Below are 21920 nucleotides of genomic sequence, written 5' to 3' on the forward strand. Positions count from 1 at the left end.
ATCCAATTCAGGTTCACGTGAGGTTACATGTGCTGTCACAGGGCTAACACAGAGAGACAGACAATCACTCACACCTAGGGTCAATTCAAAATTGGCAATTAACCTAACCTCACTAACTGTGTGTCTTCACACTGTGTGAGGAGAAAACCCAGGGACATGGGGAGACCATGCACACTCCACATAGTAAGCAAACAGAATCGAACGCAGGACCTTCTTGCTGTGCAGCAACAGTGCTAACCACTGTTCATGGGCAAATGTGATATGATGACTGAAAGTAAACTGTGAACTTTTTACTCATTTCTATTCCTTTAGTATTTATGTTTTATTTTTTAAAAAAAAGTATAAAAGTGGCTTTAAAGGCCTCTGTGTCATTTTAATATGAACATAAAATTTTAAAGATATGGTTTGGTTCTTCGTTGAGGTAAAGAGTGTACATCCTTGAGGGGGTGCATCAGTATCCTGTGAGATATGAAACATACTATTTTTTTAAGCTCCGTGATAATCAGCTTTTCCTACACATGCATCACCGCTACCTACATCATTTTAATTATCAAAGACTTTTGGTGATGAAGGACAACGTCTTAAGTTAGCAAGCTTGTCAGCTTGATTAAAGTCTGTTATGTAAAAGACATATCTGTAGCATGCATGTCTATATCTGCTTTTGTTTAGATTCCATCAGAGGATTTGAAATAAAAACAGACTCGTAATAAGGTGCTAAAAACAACCCAACTTCAACAAGGCCAACAATGCGGCGCAAATACACAGATTTGCAAGTTGACAGACCTGACCTGAATTAATTTTTATATGAAGAAATATTGATGAAGAAGTTTGCATACAGTGCAGTGTCCGAACCTTGACCTGCCATTCTTTTTAATCACACAATGAAGGTTAATGTCTCCAGACCTTGCCTTTTGGTTAATTATGCAGTAATTAGAGGGCCTTCTTGACCTTGCAAGTACAGTTAAATGAGCCACATGCATGCTCCCCCAGGAAGACATGCACACATACACAGCAGCTCTTCTCAGGGCTCTTAAATGACTGGTGTCATTAATGTTGGTGTGCAGTTGCCAGATGTAATATTTCCTGTGGTCATTAGACCATCTGGTGGCCTGACTCCTCTCATATCTCTATCTTTCTCTGTGTCTACCCATCTGCAATTCATGTGCTTCACAGCCCATGTCTCTTTATTTCTCTATATTTTACTTCTTCGCATTTCTCCCGTCTTTTCACCCGATTTCCTCTCACCTTTTTCTCTCTATCTACATCTGCCATATTGACTTTTTTAAATTATTTCCTCTCACTTTCATCCTCATGTTGTACACGACTACCTCTTGCTCTCTGGCCACTTCATTCACAGGATTATAATGGCATTCAATTGATATATGTGGTCATTTTGGTGCTACAATATGTTAATTTGAGAGAGCTCGAGCCTCATTACTGGAGGGGTCAATATCACTTTAAATCAAAGCTTCATAAATGCTGTAATTATGGTGTTATTGGCAAATTCACCCAGACACATAAAGCAATACCATTTTAAAATGCTGGCTAAGACCCTTCAGTAATTCTGAACTGCATTTATACTGAGAAAAATATGTAATTAAAATGTGACCCTCAGGTTATATTACTTAATACAATCGAAAAAGTAATGGCTGGGCATCTGAATCACATCATATAAAACACGGTAGCTATCCTATAAGGACATTTTACTGACAACTAAGCATTTAAATATAGTAGAAAAATAGTATAGGATAGTATTTTTTTCAACTCACTGTAACATAAATTTCTCTGCAATTTAAATGCTTCATATTCCAAACAGCATATGTAGAAAGAAAAACACAGTCGTGCAACATATTCCTGCTTCTCATAACCTTAGAAACACTCACATATACTGAATACAGAAGCTAAAAATCAGTGCATCCTTAATTAAAACAGCCATCAGGGCAGTCAAAAATATATCTTTACTGGTTTTAGTGCTGCATTTCACTTTCCTCAGACACAAGTTTGATATTTTCTGTTAAAAAAGAAAAAAAAAATCTGTCTCCCCCTTAATTACTCTTCCTCTGTTCTTTGCTCACCTACCTGTGTCTCACCACATGTGAGAAACTAAAATCTGATTGCTTCAGTTTCATAAGCCTGTTGGCTCCTCGCCTCCTCTACTCCTTAAATTTTTAATGAGTGAAATTCCTTTGAAATGTAAGTGTAGCCATACAATAATCTATAACTTTTTTTTGTTACAGCTAACTTCCAGTGAAAAGTTAAAAAGATTAAAGTAAAGTCAGACAAAATATATTTTTAAAAGAGGCATTTTGTTGACATGTTGTTCAATGTCTTTTTGACATTTCTTGTCTTCTTTTTTTTCCTTGTCAGAGATTATAGCACGGTCTGTCTGTTGAATGCCAGATTTTGTTTAACTGTAACAAATGCTCAGTGATATAAGAAGGGTTTTACAATTGACAGTTTAATAGATTGTCATCACTCCCAAGCTTGACTGTAGATTTCCATGGCTTATAGTGGCTTTAATTAAATGACAATCCCACTTTTCTTGAAATAACTCATAATCAATACATATGAGTGCTTTTTGCATGTTTGAGAAACTCAATAAGCTGTTAAATCAAAGGAACTAAACTAAAACATGGTCTTCTTCACAGCCTTCCTCGCCTACACACAGTATAGCTGCACTAAAAAAGAGAAATGGATAGTGTATCATGATCAGACTTCATTAAACTCATGTCTGAGTCACACATCAGAAACATTTCTCACTGCATCCAATATTTCCAGCTACAACAGGGTATCTGTGGTCTATTTCTTTTTTAACTAAAAGGCAGATGATAGGAAGTGGACACATGATCAATTTTAATCATTTGTTAATGGCAAAGAGCAACTCCACACTAGCAAGATCCAGAGTGTTCAGAGGTTTTAAGACTTTGAAACAAGGAGCTTGTACTAGAGCCAAAAACTTTCTTGCTTCTGGGAATTTGGTTATGGTGAAGAAAGTGCACACTAAATTTAAGAATGAGTTCTAATTACACAAACATCAGGAGGAATGGCTGACCTTTAACCAAATTCAGATACCAAGTGTTGTGGAAATTTAACAGAATGAAAGGATTCATTTTATTTAATTCCCAGTCAATCACCATCAGTATCACCAATATGTCAGCTATTAATTAACTGAGGAAAACATCATTTTTAAATAATAACATTTTCAATGAGTTACTGTATGTGCTTAAAAAAAAGCTTTTTTCTCAACAGGAAATGGTGTAGTACCTCATTGCATGTGGATACATGAACATGTTCAAACTGAGCTGCGTTGGTTAAAAATGCCAAGTGACTAATGAACTAAATGGTCCTGATGAGGAGACCAGACTTACAGATTCTTTTCAAAGCCATTGGCAGCATGCTTACAGTGTTATGATCATACTTTGGGTATAATATTGTGCCTTGGAACTCTCTAGTCCAAACAACCTTATATTCCTTCAAGAGGAACCAACCTGGATTCTGCATTATAAAACTGTCTGGCCCTCAGGAGCTGATTTGATTGACAGTGATTAAGGCCAGGTTTTCACAGACACACTGGTCATATATTCCTTGTGAACAAAGTTTTCAAATGTGCCACAGGTGTGCACTGTTCCTCAAGTCCCACGTGGTTTGTTTAATCGGATTAAAGGGATTGCAAAAAACATGAAAAATATTACAGTGTGGCCCATTATGTCCTTAAAAATCCATTAAAACCAACGAGTTGAAGAAAAGCACTAACAGTAAAAAACCATAACATTCTTAGTCCACGTTAGTTTAGGCAAGTAGAACATAATCTTAAAGTAGTGCTAATATATAATAATATGTATGCACAATTTGGATTTGGTGCTGCAGGCAGGGACTACAAAGCTGGCCTGTTAATCTGTGTGCTATATTGTAAGACTTACATTCTTAATGGGAGTGTCACAGCCTCATGAGAATCCCTCATGCCTGTCCTTTGAAAAATAAGATCTAAAAGCCTCTTATACATTAAAAACTATTCAAAGAACAAAGTCCAGCACAGCCCTAAGCACTAGGTGGGAATTACTGAGCAAAAAAAATGTATTTTTATGTTTATATTCCTGACTGAAGGTTGTCTGTATATGTGGAAGTACTTAGTACATAGTGCACTGTACATCAAAGAAAAATCTTCTTGATTTGGAAGCATGGTAAGTCTAACATGAACAATGTCAATCACCTTAACTTTAATGTATTTTTATTTTATTTTATTTTCAAATGCCATTTGACCCAGTTCTTCTGGGCCTACTTTTTCTGTTCTTTTTTGCCTTTGCTTGTCACACAAATTATTTTAAAAGAGCAATGCAGATTCGAGACTGGTTTGGCTTACAGTCAAGCTAATTTAGTCATGCATTGTTTCATAGGATGTTAAATCAGATGATATTGTTAGACTCATGACACATTTCAGGAAACAGAGATAGAGATTATTGTCAGAGTCGGAACGATGTGATGATAATTGAAAGACTTAGAATTCATGCCAATTAAATTGCTCCCCGTAAGCTTCATCCACAGCCATTTATCACTGAAATTATGTGAGAGCAAAAGCTATTCATGAACTCTGACTCAGCAGAATGTGTGCAGTGAGCCCATATTCTTGAGTATCAAGTCCTAGTGCACTGAAAAAACTGATTATTTCAAACTAATTAACACCCCTCCAGCCAGTCAGGATGGAGTGCACACAGAGGCCACGGTGTTATTTAGGAATCATAACTGAGAGGGAAATTTTCACTACGAATATTTTTATGATGCAAGGTTGTGGAGCAATAGACCAATTTGCTTCATCAAAGTATCCAGTTAGTCACCCTTGTATACAAGGAGTATTGCACAGAAGGATCTCACCCTCCCTCTTTCTCTTTATAATGACCTCTCTGATTCGTACACTTTAGCTGGTTATGTTGTCAAATTTTTCGTTCAATTTCCACTTAGTTCAAAATGTAAATAATCGGCTTTTAAAGATAAACCTACCAATTACATACAGTTTCTGTCAGATCCTTCCCGCATGCATACAGACACACGCTCCTTATGCTTTGTAACTAGCATCTTAAAGAGGCTTTCCAGTCTTGACAGCTCAATTTTCTGATTATTATAGCATAATTGTGTCAGTTAATGGGTATTCTCATATTTCATTTAGATTTTTCTTTTTTTATGACAAAAAAATCTAGTTTGAGGCCATATTACTTCTAAGCTGGCAATTACAACAAATTGCTCCTAGTAATGGAGAAATATGGTTGCTTATGATAAGTTCCATATGGACACTTTTTTTCTACATTTCTGTCTTTTTGGGCTAGCAGTCAGAGGATTTATGCAATAGTGGACGGCTGTAAATCACACCACAGACACATATTTAAATGGAAATATGAGTACAACAGCCTAGTAACACAAAGAACCGTAGGTTCCGTAGCATAACAGGCGTACACACACACGTTAATGAATCATGAAGGTAGCTTCGAGTATGAGTGTGAGTGCAAACACACAAACACATTTAGACACATGCACAACTTGTCAAGTCAAGCATTACCAAAGGGCTTCGGTATGGATTTTACACTTGAGCTAAACCTTCCTGACTTTTCTCAACAATACAGAGGCCTCAAACCATGTCAGCTTTCCCAATGCCATTCACTTAGTATTCACAGACAATTCACCCTCTGGTTTAAAACCTCATTTAGGAATGCTGTTTATGGAGGGAGGTCTGAAGAATATTTTAATATCATTATGTGGTGTCATGTATCTACTTTAATGGACTGAGACAGGCCATGAAAAGACACATTTTTACAAGCTGCTTTTAGAAACCACAATATTCCTCATATGTACAACAGTGTTAGATGTTTGCCAGAGATTTTAAAAGTAGCACCGGAAATATCCTACATGTACTTATGAGAAGGCTTAAAACTGAGATTGTATTTTTTTTCCCCATGAGCACAGCTCTAAAAGCTGAAGAAAAAAGCAATAAATGATGAACAAAAAACAAACATTCTTACTTCTTTGAAAACTTCTTTCTCAGCTAGCAATAAAATGTTAGTGGTTTCCTCTTTTTTCTTTCTTTCTTTCTTTCTTTCTTTCTTTCTTTGCTTTTGGCGTTCTCAAATGAACACTGAAGCAATCTGATACTCAGAGGGACTCAGAGTATGTTGGACTATATAACGTCCATGACCAATAATGATATAGGAATGTGTTATGAGGAAATCGAGGCATTTGTCATGGAGGAACAACAGAATGTGCGGCAGGAAATTGACTGACTGTTCAACATGGCTTTGCAGTGAAATCGAATCCACTCATGTCATGCATGCACATTCAAAGACAGACGTTCTATTTAAACATTTATATGGACTTTGTGGCTGTGCTTTTACACAAGCATATGTGCACATAAAAAAAAGTTTCCAGTAAACAACAAATACTTGCAAACTCTTTCTGGAGCAGAATGCTGTTCTTCAAACAGAATTTAAGATGAAAAGATTAAGACTAAAAAAAGATTATGTCAAACATGGTACATAAACAGAGGCATCTCATCAACAAAGAACGATAACGTTGCTAAAATTATGGCAGGGACGGCTCATACTGTTTGTGCCTGCCAGCGATGGCACCACTGCAGGTGGCTGTTGAGAGCAATCATAGAGCCACAGATGGAGCATGTAAGGTTGCATCTGGAGGGAAAGATGGCAGAAGGCTTGCATGACTGGAGCCTCTAGGCTCTCAGCTGATGGGTCCATTGGTTTTCAAATGTGGCTTCACCAGAAAAACATAATGAACACAGCAGTGGCAGAAATCAACTGATGGCTGTAGCATAAGAGTCAATGCTTTTTATGTAGTAATATTTATGAAAACATGATTAAAAACGAAGTATTGTAAAACTGGTTGTGATTACTGTTTGTCAAGATGTTTGCACGACAAACCTTTCCAAAATGTGTTGTATCAAAAGGGCAGATTTGGCTCATGACAAAAGAAAAGTTGAGAAGGACATGCTTACAACATTATGCAAACGAGCTATGGAAAAGCAGAAGGGATTTGATTATATTCACTGCAAAATATGAAACAACAAAACAAACACACATCAAGCGTTTATCGATCTGCACTCAGTAACCAAAAATTAAATGACAATAGAAACGCAATGGCAGAAAGGAGCAGGGCTACAGCAGTGCCCATGAAATGACAAGGGGAATAAAGGAAAAAAATAAAATATGTACTCCTAATGAGTGGAATCGCAGAGAAACAGATGGTGTGTTCATCTGGTGTTTGGACTGAGGTTTTTATCCACCAGACATCAATTTATTGGCCGAAGAACTGTGCCGCTTCAGGCAGCCAGTTTACATGCTCTGTCCGGTTTTGTTGTTGCTAGGGTTGCTTCGGTATTGTAAGACTCAGTGATCATTTGCTGGTTGATATCAGTGTGAGGAACATACATGTCCAAGGTGACCTTTTAAATTACATTCTACTGCATGGTAATGTGAAAACACTCCAGGCTTTTATTGTCTTGGGAAAACTGACATTGAGTAATGTGCATTGATTTTAATCACAAATTAAAATCATGTCAATAACCTGAAATGTACTGAATCTAAATGCAATGTGCATTGTCACTAAGCTCACACATATAGCCACAGACCTTTCCACACAAATATGCAATCTAACCTAAAATCCTTTCATCTATTTTGGAGCCTATCCGAGTTACCACAGAGTGAAAAGCAGGGTACCCTCTGGACAGGCTGCCCGTCTATTGATGGGCTAACACAGAGATACAGACACCCATTCATGTTAACACTCACACCTACTACCAACATATTTAAATAGTGGAAGACACTCACAGAAATCATTAAAACTATACAGAGAAGGACACCTATCAGCGAAATGGAACACAAGACCTTCTTGGTGTTAACCAGTGCACCACTGTGCCATCTATAACCAGATACAATTGAAGAAACAAAAAAAAGGTACACACACTCACCAACTGATGGAAGCTAGAGTCATTTAAAGGGTCTAAATCCATCTTAATTTGTTTTTAATCCTTCCTGATAAGTAGCTCTTTTCTACTTTGGCTCAAGTCAAAGGAAGCTGAGTACTATGTGTCTCTCATACACATTTCCCCAGCAATACACACAGAAAACAAGAACAGTCATGTTCTACCAGAGGGAGGATCACGGGAATACGAGAAATGGCATCTTAACTCCGACATACCAGTGTGCATGAAAAGGTTCATCAGGGTGTGTTGGCTCGCTGACTATTGTCATTGTAGATGACATCACACAGCACTTGTTGATATATACATGTACACATTTGCGCAGAGGATATGTGAAGTCTTGTATGTATTTATGCCTGTGTAATGTATAATGTTTGTGTCTGAAAGTGTAGCATTTGACAGGTATATGTCTCTTTAGCCACAGGTGAAGTGAGATGATAACACTGCTTGGAGAGACAGTCCAACAGAATGGGTTTATTTACCCATCTCTGTGCTATTTTCTTGATTGTCTGAATTCTGCACTGGGTATGTGTGAGAAAAAGAGTTGCACAGACACACAAGCACTCAGACAGAAACTTGCACAGAGGCCAACATGTGAGCAATCAGACAAATAAATATGGCTCTACACATTGGCAAACATCTGGGAGGGGTCTGGGATCTTAGGCATCTTGCCAAGGTAAACAGAGGAATTTGCCAACCTTGACATTTTTGGTAGTAAGAGATGCCTCTCAAGGTGACAGCTCTCACTAGGTGTTAGTGGGAGATAAGCAAATTTGTCATTGTGAGAATATCAAAGGGTAAAATCTGGAGATTAAAAAAAAGAAAAAAAATGTGTGGATGCAAAAGAAAAAAAAATGCAGTTCCCCTAGCTGCTACTTGAGGCTCCCTCTAAAACTCAGTAAATCCATATAAAATGCCCAAACAGAGATTATTAAAATGCATGTTTACAGCCAGCCACATCGACTAACAGTTGTCCTGATCAGTGTTCGGCCTCAAACACTACTTTAAGTATATGCATGTCTCTGTTTTGTGTGTGCTACTGCACCCTTTTAAAGCACTGCCTGATTATTATTTCTGTGTGGTATGGACCATCAAAGAATTTTGTGCTTCAGATTTGGTACGTGAAATTCTATTTTATTGATCCACTACTTAGCTCTAAGTAGCTGATATGTCTCTCTCTCTGTGCCATACCCATACAGTTTGAATTTGAATACGTGCTACTAGCGCCAGCTGATAACTTGGCATTCATTTTCATCCACATAAGGCAACTTTTATCTTTCAAAAAACATCAACATAGCATCAGCCAAAGTGCTGATGATTTAGTTTAAAAGTCTGGAAAGTAAAGTGTCACATCTATCTTTTATAATGCCTATGACACATTTGCATGTGTTTGTGTTGATGATTATGCTAGGCGTCATGCTATGATCTATCTTCCTTTTTTTTCACAGCGACATTAAAATGGTAACATACTGGCATACAGTAAGATACTAATCACCCATTAGTCTGTACTTGAAAAAGCCCACCTACCCAGATTTAGTGAAGAAAAACAAGTTAAAGAACAAAAGTGTTTACATACTCACAAAACAGTCTCTGTGTTTAATGGAGCAGTAAGGCTTCTTTTGTCTACTTGCAACAAAGTTGTGTGTGCACTTTTTTCTATACTTTATATTCATTTTCTTTTGTATCCACGATCTCATTTTGTGCCTGTTGTTTGTCAACAACACAGGAGACACAAAAACAGGTTATGTAAATAATCCTCTATTCACACACTTTCACTTTTGTGCACTGCAATGGTGGTGTGTGAGATGATTCTTTCCTTTCACCCTGACCACCTGTTGTGTGAAGTTCAGTGCATTAGACAACTATTGCATTCTGTGATGACAAATACGTTGCAAAAATAAAAACCCAAACCCCTAATCAGGTGAAGTGAATCATCTTTTTTTCCTTCTACCTTTTCTGTGAAATGAGTCAGACGAGGGCAGACATACATGGAGACAAGTTTAATAGAGCGTTATATACTATTACCAAACCGGACAACTGAGCAACTCTAGTTTAAATATTATTTATTGGGTGGGTTACCTGAAGCAATCAGAGAAAATTGTAAAAGAAATAATCACATCTATAGAATGATATTTATTTATTCATTTATCTATATGTGTTCAAAAATTACTTGCTTTTGCAACATATTCATCTTCATAGGTTTTATGTGGCTTTATTGCAACAGTATAAAGCACCTGTCTACTTAGTGGCTTTAATGGAAACTCTGCTTCAGACTTTAAGGAAACTTTCTGGATGAATGAAAATTGCCAAAAAGAAATCGTCCATTAAAATGAAAGTTGAAATGGTTAACATAGTAAAAAATAAAACCCTACAACCTCAATACTTATACTTATTGTAGCAGACATGAATTTCTAGTTGACAAATAAACAATACATTTAATTTTAAATTAATTAGAATAATGAAGTCGTCATGAAAACAACTTCCGCTTACCTTTGTTTTTTGCATGCTCAGCTCTTGCAAACAATTAATCCCTTGTGAACCTCGGTGATAGAACCTGACAGGGTTGCCAAGCAATTTGGGATATGATTGCAAATCTATTAGAGGAACATGGAGGGACTGTCAGATCCATATAACATATTAGGAGCAGATGAAAACATCTCTCACAGGTGTTTGGGCCGGCACTCTTAAATAAAACATCCCTCTCATAATTATGTTTTTTGATGTTTAAATCTCTGCATATTTCTGTTGCCTAATCTGCAGAACAGGTAAACCCATTCCCCTTCACACTCTTGTCTCTTTCATTCACCCTAAAGTTTTCCTCTCTCTTTCTAAGACCCCACTTTTCTCACTTTAATCACCCTCCCTCCCTCTTCCCTCTACCCCCTTCTCTTTCTCTGCCTGCAGTAGCTACCCAATAAAGGATGTTGTTAATATCATTAGGCAGACTTCCTCTCCGGCCAAGCGCCCAGCCCACTCCCTTTCAGCCATAATCAAGCGTGCACACTAACTATCAAAGGAGACATTGCTAATAAACTACCACAGTGGAGCAGAAAAACACACACGTACGCTCCTGCCGAGAAAATACTGTTGGCTAAGCGCACTAAAATAAATGTGTGCGTGTGCATGGTTCTTGGGGATAGGATTGTGGGGTGCTGGTGCGGGTTACACAGACAGCACTAATAAACTATACTCCAAAGGCAAACAGTGTAATGCAAATGTGCCACTTAAGTATCCTAAATTAATTGGGGGCGAGGGACATGTACATAACCAGACATAGCTAATAAAATATGCTGTGAGAAGTGGCAAATACTGTCAGTTTAGTGGGTTTAAATGATAGATTGGGGGGGGGGGGGGGGGGGGGGGGTTAGGCAAGTATGTGTTTGGACTGCAGACATTTGCTGTAAATCACTTTAAATCAGTCCTAAAACGGTTGTGCACATTGTCAGCTATATAGCTTGAAAGTGTTTGGTCCTGACAACTAAAAGCTACAGTGCATATCACTCTAAAGGGAAAACGTGATGCAATACTGTAAGCATGGAGGACGTTTAAACAAGAAAAAGAAAGGCAGGAGGCCAATGACATGAGGCTGTTACTACAATATGCTGTGCAAAAAGAGCAAATCTGTGCACACAATAGAAAGAAACATCGCATTGGCTTTTCCAGTTTTTGTGCTTTTGCTGCATCGTTTATTCCTTTAGATAAAAACAAAGACACAGATATGTTAACTGATGCAATAAATAATAAAGAAGCTGGAAATATCCATCTGCTTGCACACCAATTTCTTTTACCTGTTAAATAAGATTTCCAGTCTCTCAGGTGTGCACTCTTTCAAATCAAATGCTGACACCTGTCTTGCTGAAACTAAAACCAAAGTTTCCCAATTCTGCAGAGTTGAAGTGCAGAGTTCCAAACTTCATCTGACATAAAAACTGTGTGCTGGAAGCTTCATGACATGATTTTACACGGCTGATCGGCTCCTATGAGTGCAATGTGTATGTGAGCCAGTACCAAGTTTAATTCTTAAAATTAGAGACTACTAAATTGTCAAAAGTTTTAGAAAGGAACAAAAAATGGCTATATAATGACAGCTATGTTGCACCAATCATCCAGCCCTAAACATCCTACCATACAGATTAGATTGTATAAAAAAAATATTAAAATACAATGACCCAGTTTAAATAGTTCAGCCCCCTCTTGTGCACCGACAGCAGTTGGAACTTTTCAGTGTTATGTGGCCACTACTGAGCTCCACTGTCATGCTTTATTTATCCCTTTCCCTTCTGCACTGTAATGGAAATATAAAAGGGTACATTGATTAGTGTTTAAGGATCAGGCTTTAATAGATTAAAAGCCCTCGGCTCAGAGAGAGGCACTCACTCACACACAGACATACACTTATACACACACCAATAGGCAAACTTATACACACACCAATAGGCAAATTTATGGACGGATATTGAAAGAGATGGACACAGTCAGTAACACAGAGTAGCTTCATTCATTTGGTTGAACAAAAACATTGCATGGACAGAAAACTGAGCATACATATCTGGAGCCAGCAGCACAAAAAGCCAGAGCCCCAAGTCTTTCAGCAACCGGCTTTCTAACGTATTTGAGATGGGATGGGGGGGGGGGGTTAATAAATATCTGTAAAACAAAAACGAAGACAATACAAAGTGGGGACCATGGTGCTAATATCCCAGTTGATTGGGAATTCATGCATTTTGAACTTAGTACATTATTAATAATGTGGCATGGTCCCAGACAGTTTCCACGCACATACACACAGAGGGGTGATGTCAGTAAACGTTAGAAGGCTCTGTTTCAGCATCCCACTGTAGTTATTTTGATAAAATGTGTTTCGCATTATTATACATACACACACACACTACACTTTATGCACTTGCTTTCAGGGGATGATACACCATCATCAAATCTGATACACAGCATCCATTTTGACATGTTTGAAAACACCAAGTGACTGAAACTGTACTTCTGAGAAATGGCATAGTCTACTTAAAGTGTATCCCCCCTCTTCATTTATTCTCGCCTGCCCTTGTCTCCTAGCTGAGAACTTAAATTCCCACCTATACCTCCATTGTCACGTCTTAACTCCAAGAAGCACCTCAACTCCAAACCTATCCAGCATGTCCCCTTTCATTTTCTCTATCCTTTGCAGCTCTTCCTTTTCTCTGACCTCAATCCTGCAACTGGACATAATGGTGTTCTAGCATTTTATGTGCTCTTCCTTTTTCCCTTTGCCCAGTCATTTCTCCAGTCTTTTCAAGCTTTACACTCATCACAGTCATGTCTGCTGATGGTCTTGCCTAACCTTTAATCCCCCCCCCCCCACACACGCACGCACACACACACACACACACACACACACACACACACACATTCCACACCATTTTCAATTGCTACTACTCTTCCTCCAATGTTTGACCGCAATCACACTTGATGTGTGCCGACTTTCTCTCTCCAGCTACTTTCCTTCAAGTTCCAATCATGCCCAATGGTATCAGTCTGTTAAAATGTCTTCTGCTCCATAATTGAATCTCTTGTGTCCTTATACTTTTCTTCATCCACCCCTCTGACCAAAACCGCTTTTGTTGTTAGCCTCCTCCTCACCTCTTGACTTTTCATTCCAGTTCTCTTCACTCTTTTTATCTTTCCCTCAAGAAGACATACTTGTAGCTATCCCAAGGCTTAATCTTGGCCATCTCTTGAATTTCCCTATTCTGCCTCAGGTGAGAAAATCTTTGCCTTTTCTTAAACTCAACTTTTCCATTTACTTCTCTTCACTTTATCTTCCCCTTAAGATTTGACCACAACCTACTCTATTAGTACTTCCAACTGATGTTTGTGTCTCACTTCTTCAGTTGACAGCTTTGCTCAAGTGCATTCGAGATTAAAATTGGTTATTTCAGGAGAATGATCAAATTCCCTTTCACTACCAGTTCTTTCAGTTGGCCAGTTGGTGCTTTTATTGTGATCTATTTTTTTTATAACACAGGGGATAAATAACAGTAAAACCCACACATTAAAAAGTGCCAACAAACAAGAGTCATGGCCATTTTACACAAAAGCACTGCAGTTACTTATCAGTCCAATCTAAATGTTGAATGTAAGTAAGCTACACATCGAACGGGTCTGTGTTCACTAGGAGTCTAACCAGGCTCCTAAATCTCTGAGCTGCTCATTGAACACACTGAATTTTGGACCTCTTCATTATGCTTATACGTTTGAGGTCTTAAGGAGCTTCTTTGTTTTTACACCAATTATCTGACAAATAATATGGTTTGCTGTGAAATTAACAGCACTAACACAATGTCAAAGAATAATGAGCTTCAAATTTATTACTGTTAAATGATAACTTAGTAGTCAAACTTATCTTCTAGAAGGAGTTTCTGCATCTGATAACTGATGACAATGGCCCTCTTTCACATGAAGTCCAGGATTTAAAAAAGTAGTAAAGCGTTTCTACGAATGGTGCACGTGTAAGCCGGAATAAACTTTAGACTGTATGTAGTCTAATGCTCTTTTAATGTCCCATTATACTGATCATAAATGCATCCCCAATCTGTTTATAGGAGCTCTGTGTAACCTCAGAACACTATTGTGGCTAATGACACATGCAGCCTTTAAGTGGACTGCTGTGTTGCTCATGTCTGCACACAGTTTGTGCTTGCACACTTTGTGCGAGCTTGCATCAGCCAAAATAGTGGTGAGACATACAGAAACAAAGGAGAGTCGTATCCTTTTGATTTCTGAAGAAAATTTGGCCTGAATCCTTCATATTGAAGTGCCTCCTTCAGCTGCTAGGGGTACCTAATACAATCAGGGGAGGTCTGTTTTTCAAGTTAATTATTAGCCATTTGTTTGCTGAAAATAAAGTGTTTAACAGGTGAAATAGGTGCTATATACTCTGTACCAGCTACAGCAATGTAACATGTGCAAATGAGCTAAAACAAACAACATTTTCAGTCACCTGGCATGAACAGATTTTAACCTTGTAATACAGTGGGAATTTTCACAAAGCAAAAAGGATATTTTCCAGCTATTCTTTTATGTGCCGTGAATGCAAGATAACACAAGAAAGTTATGATTATATTTTATATCTTACATATGGAAAAAGAAAATAATGTGGCTGACATGTGCGTAGGGAAAATATAAAGATAGCAAGTTAGTCAATACAACTGAGCAGTTAAACTCACAATACAGAGGGATTAGTGGATGCACCACACGGCACGCATACACTGCCCCCAGTATGATTCTCCCACATCATGTATTCCTATACAGCATACATAGTGTACTACATTATACAGTTGCCTTAAGGCAAATTACCTCCAACAGTTTATTCTCAAGTTGCACTTATATAAAATGCAGTAAATCTGAAAAAACAGTTTAAATATTTAAAACACAAGCCCTGAAAAATATAGTAAAATACACAAATTGCACTTGGCTGTGTAGATAACAGTGTGTGGCTGCTGTCAGGTACAGCACATTTTCCTCTGGTATGCTAACAGAATGTGAATAGCCTTCAGAAGCTGTGCGCAAATCCACCTCAAAGTGTTTGCCCCCTACTGGAGGAGGCAGCTTTTGTTTGTGTTTGAGTGTGTGTATGTGTCTAGAAAGCTGGGAGCTCGTGTTGGGGGGGGGGGGGTGTCAAGTGATGCATATTCATAAACTTTTTTTTCTTGATTTCCCTCCTTTTATCCCTCATATGCTTTGATCAGAAAGTTAGGAGTCAAACTCTCCCATCGCCTGGGCTGCAAGAATGCTACAGGGGCTGAATAGAGAGCTGTCTAAGGATAAAAATACAGCCGAGCCAAGCAGATATGCACAGTGTGACACACACTGACCCACTAGCACACACAAAACTTGACAGATAAAAAGGCTGTTTCTCAAAGACAGAGAAACAAGCAACTTGACAAATAGAACAAAAAGCCAACATTGAAAAGCTCAAGCTTAGAAAAATGCCGGGCCACATGCAAAAAGACTTAAAGTTTGTCTGTCTGTTTGTGCGCTTGCTATCACAACCCCATACAAAAAAGGCTTTCTTTTAAATAAACATTCAACCTTTTTTTTCAGAATTGAAGGTCCTGATTCAGTCTTTTATGGCATTAGAGAAAGGCTTAATATCTGCATGTTCTTGACACTTTAAAAGTGTACAAAGAAAGTACAGGAGCTTTTTCAGATTACCAAAATAATTACACACCGACTCTCCCTCTGAGCCAGATCTTTGTGCACAGGGTGTAGAGAGGAAACAGTCGTAAAATGTAGATCTCTGAAATGCATGTGAGGCGGCTTAATTGGGGCCAAATCTTAACAAAATCTTGTCATGTTTTCACACCCTTAGGTGCAGTTAGATAAAAGCACACAGCAAGTGGCACATCTAACTAAAGAGAGAGAGGGTAGACAGAAAAAGCGTGGGAGCTGTGCATTGCCAGAGAGAACGCTGACTTTTTAATGTGTGGCTGTTGGGAGGCTTGTTGCATTCAAAGCTCTCGCCTGCATTTGTTTCACAGCGGCGTATAAAATGTCTGTGATGCGTACATGTACACACAAATATGCTTACCAAAACCTCATATTTATTTCTCGCTGTCCATTCTACTATAGTTCCATTGTTGGGTTAGTGCTTGAGAGCATTTCATCAAATCTGAATCCAGCATTAAATCCACTTATTAAATCTAAATCCTTTCAAATCCCTTATTAATTGCAATTATCGCCATCATTTTGTGTTATATTTACACAAGCAGATGAAGATCTAAATATTGAAAACTAAAAGATTTAGATCAGATATTTTTGTTAGTGGAGAAAGCTCAAAAATAACAGTTGTATGGTATGCTAATTAATTCTGATCCTGAAAGTGAGATGAGCAACGGGCACAATTTTCATTGTAAATATGTTTAAACTACTTCTTGGAGTACCCAATTCTGCGCTATTAATTTGATAATTATCAATTATGGATTTGTGATTATGACACTGCACATACTGAAGCTGATCTCACATCTTCAAACAGATTTCTCACCAGAGAAGAACCAGGTGCACATTATGATCCTTCGGTTAACTAATTGCACAACAGCCAAACAACCATAAATATAAAGCAACAGTTGTTTTAACAATGGACAGTAAGTTTTTTTTCCTCTTTTGAAATATGTTTGATTTTTATGATGAGGAAAGTCTTTGTCTCTCCGTACCTCCCCAGCTCTCCGTCCAACCCTCTCCACACCAGCTTCCAATTTGTAGCCTTTGTGTACATTACAGCACTGAGAATTACGGCCCCCATGCCCTCCTCTGATCAGACCCATGCTTGGACATCTGTCGGAGGATGTTTATCCAGGCAGTAAGTATGTTAGGGGAAATATTATCCTAGTTTTATCTTACCTTTCTTTTGTGTTAAATATAAACATCGACATTGCAAAGTGGGGATTGGACAGGAGAGGCGGGGAGCAAAAAAAAAAAGAGAACAATGGCGCTATAAAAGGGGAGTGTGAGCAACGAAAACAAAACAAAAAAGAATAGATTGCAGAAGAAACCTGGACTTGGGAGGTGATGAGCTGGGTGGGGGGCGGGGTGGTGAAGGGAGGAAGACAGTTTGAGAAGTGTGTAAATCACACTTGTAGGTGATAATTACAGAAACACATTTAAACCTTTCAGTTTAACAACTTTAAAATTACACCACGGTGTTCTTGTCGGTCACTACGGACTTCTCAGTAAGATGTAAGCAACATTTTCTGTCTTATTTTCCAAGGTTATAAAAGAGGCTTTCCCCCTCTGCTGCTCAGAAATTCCATTCCTCCACCAAAAATGTCTTAATAGAGACAGAAGTAGTAAAACTTCCAATTTCAGAATCAATGTCCGAATGTCTAGACAGGTTTTTACAGTCTATTAAAAATCAATATACAGTTTATGTGTAGCATGGCTGTTTAGTGCTTGGCATACAGGCATATAGAGACGGACACACAGATGCTTACTATGCACTCAGGCACACACAACCAGTTCTTCATCTCTTTTTCTCTTCTTCTTATCTATAGCTCTCTCCCTCTCTCTTTCACACACACAAACACAGAAATATGCACAAACACACTCAAAAGTTGATGCACACATAGACCTTTTCCTGTCTGGTGTTGCTTCCAGCCTAAAACCAAACCATGTGTGGGAGCTATTCTGTGCTGGCCTAAACTGTATGCCCCATTGGTGATAGGTCCTTCCACTAAAGACTGGAAAGAGGCTTATTGGAAAGATATGGTTGGGTTCTTTTTACCGCTTTCTGTCATATGACTTCATTTTGTGTTGTTGACAGCAAGGCTCTTTCATTTATTCTTTGCTTTTCTTTTTGTCTATTTTATTTGGTAATCAATATCATTCGCCTGCTTGGCACTAACGTTCTTATTTACAATGCCAGAAGTACGGGTGCTGAGGGTGCTGCACCCGTAAGTTTTATTATATATTCTGTTAGTTTTTAAAATTCTATCATTTTCAGTTAAATAAGTTTAGAGATTCTTCTGTTATTTAGATTCAGTGATGTCCCTGCCCACATTGTGGTCACCACCCTTTGAAACAAGGGCAAATATACACAAAACCTGGTTATGCAAACTGCAATTTTACTTCTTACTGAATTCTTGAAAGAAAAAAAAAAACATAGCAAAACCAAGCAAATTCTCAAAATCAGCAAGCAGCTGCTAAAACACTCACAATGAGAACCCATGTATCTTGGCTCTGTCTTTGCTGTCAAGAGTTAGGCTAACATATATTAAGCTAACAATTCGATTTTAATGGCATGGTGAAAAGTTTTAGAAACTTGAAACTAAAAAAGCATACTTTTGGAGTATCTCTTGGAGTATCAAAAGGTAAGACCAGTTTTTCACATTCTGCTAATATACAGTCAGCATTAATGATAAATAGCATGTTATTAAGTGTTAGTTGATCATCTCATGCCCCTGACTTTCCAGAGAATGTAATGTTCCTCTGATCGTCAAAATAGTTTGTAAATGTGGCTTTCTGAACAGCCTGTGGAGAGCTGCCATTGGCTGTTGCTGTTATTTGAGGAACTGTGGTATCCTTGTTATCCGCTCATCATTGATTTTGCAAAGAAAGGGTGACCCAACTCATAGTGACATCTCCACAGCACCTCCTACCAGAAGCACATTCTCACGGTTGTTCTGATTTAGACCCACTCTCTATCTACCTATCTTTTCCTTGCTTGATTTTTTTTCCCTATCAGCCTTTCTATTTGCACACCCTCCTATTCCCCCTCCACCTCCTATCACTCCCTCCTACTCCACCACCAACAAGGCATGAAAACGGCGCTCCATTAGGAGTGCCTGGGCTAAGCCCAGTCAGACACATACTGCTTTGATCAGCCGTGAGCTGGGCTAAACACCCCACTAAACTCCCAGTCTGAGAAAGGGGGTATTGGGGGGGGAGCAAAACTAGCAAAAGTTAGTTAGAGATGGGACCGGGAAGATCAAAACAAAGAAATGAGATGGAAATGATGACAGGATAAAAGAGAAATGCACTCAAACATTCTAGGAAGAACTCATTTTTCCCAAACTGCCCACGTATGTCCCCCCCATCACTTTTGTCTTCTGTCATATTTTCTTTCACATCTCTTTTTTATCTCTTGCATGCCATCCTTTTCCCCCCATACAGGCAGCCTCCTAAATATATTGCTAACAATTTCAGGTGTACAGCTCATACAAGTTAAGGAAGGTTTGAATTAATTCCTGAGGTAGCATAATTGGTACAGAGAAGATGGCATATAGAAGCCACCTCAACAAAGTGTGTCTCTTTTGTCATTAAAAAAATATTTCGTACCCACTTCTGCACACTGACACTCACAAACAAACACACACGTTGTGGAAGAGGAAAAAAGAAAGGCAGGAAGACAAGCCCAATGACAGACGATACATAGAGACCAGACCTCCATAACTGACAGCAGTTTAAAAAAAAAAAGAAAAGCCAGAGCTTTCAACATTCAGACAGGCAGATACTAAACCAGCAGCAGCAAAAGAACAAAAACCTTCGGTCTTTTGCTCCCAAGGAGTGAAGAGAAAAGGGATTTCCGCTCAGTGCTAATCAATCAGGTTGTGATAATGGCTCCCATGCCTAGCTGTCGACTGGAAGGGTCAAGGCATCCCGTGACCCAGCACCCAGGGCTCAGGGGCCAAAGCCCCTCTCAGAATAGCACCCCAGGACAGACTCCCTGGGCTAATTGTCCAAGCCAGTGTCAGCCTTTTCAATGCCCCCCCTTCTACTTTCGCCTTCATTCCTCTGTCTTTCTTCTCACTTTCCCTCCCCTCTTTCCCTCCTCACAACTCTGCGATCCTCTCTCTTTCTACGCAACTAAGGAGTCTACTAAGTATGCCAGCATATACCAGCGTGGGGGAGAGAAATGAGACAGAAAGCAAGGAGCTGAATGAAAGACCTTTTAGAACTGAAGCGACACAGATGAATCAAGGGAGCTGTGTACACAGGAAAAAGTTAATGAAATAACAGAGACAGAAAAAGACAGTGAACAGGGAGAGCGTGTCAAAGAAATATCAGCGGCTGCAACAGAAATGAGCGGGAGGGAAGTGAGAAGGGAGGATGAAAGATGGAGGGGGGGCAGTAGGACAGAGAGGGACAGAGGGATACAAAGAGAGTGGGACAGAGGCGATACGAAGAAGGGGAGGCTTTAAAACAGTCCCCTTTCTCCCAACACATCACTCATATCACTGGAGTGCAGTGACAGGTCTATCTACTTCCATCTGCATATCAATAGGTTTCTATTAATCATAGCCAGAGCAGCGTGTGTCGCAGAGAATCTGCTCAACATCAGTAGACTGACCATCACAATGCAGCTGGCATGCAAGAAATAAAAAGAAAGAAATGACACACACACACTCACACACACACAGAGCGCAAGAGTCCGAAACAAACCCCACTCCAGCTCCGCGCAATGGCATTCCTCTCATTCCAAGTGCATGCTGCTAATTAACAGCATTAGATCCCACAGACAGAGGGAGAGATTGATGGAGAGGTATTCCAGTGTTGCACTAGAACCACATCTCTCTTCTGTCGTTTCTGGCTGCTCTTCCGTTCTTATTTATTTACTTGCCCCCCCTCAAAGCACCTTCTATCAAGTCCCTCTCCCTTTCACAGTCACTGTCACATCCCGGTCAGACAACGCTGAAGAAGAGCAAAGTCCGCAAATGTGAATAACATATGACAATCAAAATTGGTTACTCACTGGGAACCTTTTTCTTTTTCTGTATTTCTTTTTTTTCAGAGCTGTCAATCGTTATCCTCTTCTCCACTGTAGTAAGGGGAGTGTGTCTATCCTGGCGAGTGTGTGGTGTCAGTCCACTAGAGGAAAGTTGCCGTCTGCGTGCGTGAGCATGTGTGTGTGCGCGCGCGCGCGTGCGTGAAGAGAGGACGAGAGAGAACGGGTGCGTCTGTCTCTGTGTCTCGCACTGCTCTGACTGAGCGAGCCGAGGCTGTTTTAAACAGGCTGCTCTCCCCATGTGACCAGCCCAGGCACAGGCAGGAATACATTACTGAGATACACACGCTCTCTCTCTCTCTCTCGCTCCCTCTGCCCATACACACACCGTGTCCACAGTGCACCCCCTAGCCACCACTCAGGGTAATGTTGGGAAAAGCCCTCACACACAGCATGTGCACGCCCACACAGACACAGATATATATGTCCATACATATGTGTATCAAATACGTATGAATATTGTTTTGATGCACTTTGGACAAACATTTCCATACACTATTTTCTTTTTTAATTTCACATATTATATATAAATATATATACATATATATAGCTATATAGTTGTTTTTCCAAGTGACTCTAACTTTTCTTTTCCTGAAGTCTTGGTGGTTTCTTCACACCTGGAAGCACTGACCTTTTCAGTAATGGAAACCTTTTAAAGCTGACCTTCTGTTC

General features: G+C 39.1%; 1 protein-coding gene across 1 annotated transcript in view; it reads right to left on the bottom strand.

The window, feature by feature from the left end:
* The window catches only part of cntfr (ciliary neurotrophic factor receptor), a 251646-nt gene extending 230101 nt beyond the window's left edge, over positions 1 to 21545 (bottom strand). The window contains exon 1 of the mRNA XM_085279172.1: positions 21216 to 21545. The gene's annotated coding sequence lies outside the window, so the exon portion shown is untranslated. The remainder of the gene's footprint in view (positions 1 to 21215) is intronic.
* Between the last annotated feature and the right edge of the window lie 375 nt (positions 21546 to 21920).

This window comes from Mchenga conophoros, linkage group LG7, assembly GCF_057382185.1.
Source record: "Mchenga conophoros isolate Kocher_MC1m ecotype Shallow Benthic linkage group LG7, M_conophoros_male_GT1.1, whole genome shotgun sequence".
NCBI lineage: Eukaryota > Metazoa > Chordata > Actinopteri > Cichliformes > Cichlidae > Mchenga > Mchenga conophoros.